Genomic DNA, 3,206 nt, shown 5'->3' with positions numbered 1-3,206 from the left:
AAGACAATGGTTAAAGTTTGGCCCCAACTCTTTCTTCTTTCTCTCCACCAACCATTTTAGCAAAGTTTACAATTCTTGACACCTGGAAACATCCCTTTCTCCTTCGCAGACAGCTTGAGCCTCCTTCCTCCCCCAGGGTCACTGCTGCCAGGAGTTAGAGAATCGACCCTATTCCCATCGGACCTACTCAAGGAGTCCCAAAACAAAGCAGTGACAGAGCCAGAAAGAGAGGCCAACAGTCCTGACTCCTGTTCTAACTAACAGACAACAACCCCCACAGAGGCAGGGACAGAGCCCAGGAAATAAGGGGGGAACATTTTCATGGAAACTGTTTTCTGTCAGAAAATCCATTCAGACTAAACCACTTTGTTTCTTGAAATCATAACACGTAAGATGAAAATTCTTTGCAAACAAATATTTGTTTGCAAAACAAGAGCATCTCCTGTTTGTCACAGAGCATTAAACTGTCTCGTCGTACACACAGAGGAGACACTGTGATCTAGAAAATTAGATAAGATGCTTCAGTCTGAACTAAGTAGTTGCTGCTCTTACCAATTTCAAAAGAATAAAATACAAATAAAATAGAATATTACAGTCAAACCTGGCAATAACTCGCCCCGCCATAAGGCAAAATCGCACGTAATACGATCACAGGTTGGCTCCCCTTTAAGGTATAATACAGTACGATTCTGTACCAATCAGATGCATGTGTATTCACCCACAAAAGCTCATGCTCCAATACGTCTGTTAGTCTATAAGGTGCCACAGAACTCTTTGCTGCTTTTACAGATCCAGACTAACACGGCTACTCCTCTGATACTTATGAATTGTCCCTTTGAAGAAAGGCAGTAGTTTTAAGGGGGGGGTGCGGGGGGAGTGGATTCTCTTATGTCTGAGGAGCACAAAACAGCTGAAGGGACTTTGCTCGGGTTTACTGAATTTTTTTTACCTACATTCCAGCAGAGACCAAGCACGGAAAGCTTGATCTGAAAAAGATCATGAGCTTGTGAAAACAGATTTTAACTGAAGCCAATATTGCAAGATAAAGCCAGTGTGAGCTGTAGTGTTGATAGGAGTACTGCACATGCAGTGAGAAAACACCTCTGGAATGGGTCACAGCTGAGGGTCTACAGGGCATTTGCTAGAACCAGTGCTCAAGACTCAGTGAATTGGTCCAATGACACCACATTTGGGAAGTGCAGGGGCTCATTTCACTGCAGCTGTAGCAGCCACTAGCCAGTCTCTGCTATTTCAGGAGGGTGAAGTCATCCTCCTGTATACATGTGCTTACAGCACATCACAATCTCACCGCTAAACATGTGCTGTTGCTTATATACATCATCCCACCTCAGACAGACTCAGCCCGGGGGAACCGTTACAGAGTTCCAGGGCTGAAGTATGCCACATTGACTCAGCTGGGGCTGAACCTAGTAACTTTGCTTGCGTGGTGGTGGGTGCACCGCAATTAGTTACTGACAAATGGCCACACTCGCACATTGAGGTGCTGCATCTTGCAGCTGGTTTTGAACTTAATTGCTTTGCAAAGGTGTCAATTGTATATGAGCGTCTCCTCTAGACAGATAGTACGGAAAACTTCCCAGCTTGTTTCTGTATGTCAGGGTATAGGGAATTCAAAGGCCATCACTGGCCTCTGTTGAGATACAGCAAGGGGGGCCACCTTGCTATTAGCATCAGACATGAACTCAAGTACTACAGACAAGTGCACTTAGCGCCACATGGAGAAAGGAGAACCTCTCATCACCTGTGCTGAGTCCAGGACAGCTCCTAGCAGTGTGCAGGCTTGGTCCTGGATGTGTCACGCAGGCATGTCAGGCGCCCCCATCCCCCTGGTATATTTTCCCAAGGAGCCAGGGTGTATCTGTTTTGATTGTGGCCTAAGCATGCTTCTCTCTTCCCCTCCTGCTTGGGTAGCATATTAGCCCCCCTTGCAGTGGGTTTTGTTGTGAAGACACTTTTAGAGGCATGGAGGAGTTTATACCTCTCAGGGTGGTTGTTTCTGGCCATCTGCTGGCTCAAGCCAGGTCTACACTACAGCCTTTTGCCAGCATGGCTGGATCGGGGGTATGACCCCTATATAGCACACCTGTGCCTGCACCAAGCCTGGAGTGCCAATACACAGCAGAACTGCACTTTTACTGGGATAGCTTGTTTCTCCTGCAGTGGTGGGGAAAGTCTGGAATAATCCATGGGGGCAAAGCCTTTCAAGGGCAGGCCAGAGCCCAGGCAGACATCACCACATTGGTTAGTCTCAATTCACATTTTCCATCCCCTCCCCTGCAGCCAGGAGGGTCAGAAGTGGGACCCCAGGAGCTGAAGCCTTAGGCCTGGGTCTATAGATTGCCTATGCACTGATCTGGCTCTGGGAAGTGAATCAGACCTGCCTCCAGCATAGACCTGTCAGGCAGAATCCATCACCCACATCCCAGGCAGCTCAAAACCAAAAGGGAATGTGGAGGCTTATCTGAAAGGATCCTCAGGAGACAGGCCACCCTCTAGCAGGAACAGATCACTGGCTGAGCTCTAGGTCACTCAGAGAATCCAGAGGTTTGTCCACAAGGTTTTCCTCTTAGGAACTCCTAAGCTGCTGCCTCTTCCTGCTTAAGCCCAGCTGGAAGCTGGCTGCCTCTAATTGGCAGGCTGAATGGGGCCTCTGGGGCCTGGCTCCCTTTGCAGAAAATTAACCCTTTTCCTATCTGATTGAGTGTGGGACACATTCACCCAGCACTGACACACCGCTGCTGAGTGCACCACTCCAGAAGCCTTCTCAGATCCTGTGCTGTGGTTCCATTTGTTTCCTGCCCAATAGCCTCATGTGTGCAAGGCTGTGTGTCACTTTTGGAGGTGGAGAATTTCCCCCATCCGTTTCAGTGGAGTGACTCCTCAGTTACCCTGGCTTGAGAAGGGAGAATCGGGACCGCTATTTATGTAGTAGTTGCTGCTTTCCCCAGCAGTGGCTGTTCATGCTGCAGGAGCTCAGGGCTGTGCTTTCTCCCTGGGCTTCTGTTTCCCCACAGGCTGCACGGTGAGGCTCTCCATGGTCATTAGAAGCAGAGGCCTGTTGTCATAAACAGATAAGAAAAGTTAATAGCACAGAAGTACTTTATATCTCTTTGACTATAAAGGGTTAACAAGTTCAGTAAGCCTGGCTGTCACCTGACCAGAGAACCAATCAGGGGACAAGATAC

This window comes from Chelonoidis abingdonii, chromosome 10 (genome assembly GCF_003597395.2).
Source record: "Chelonoidis abingdonii isolate Lonesome George chromosome 10, CheloAbing_2.0, whole genome shotgun sequence".
NCBI classification, from domain to species: domain Eukaryota; kingdom Metazoa; phylum Chordata; order Testudines; family Testudinidae; genus Chelonoidis; species Chelonoidis abingdonii.
Note: the sequence above shows the minus strand (reverse complement) of the source record.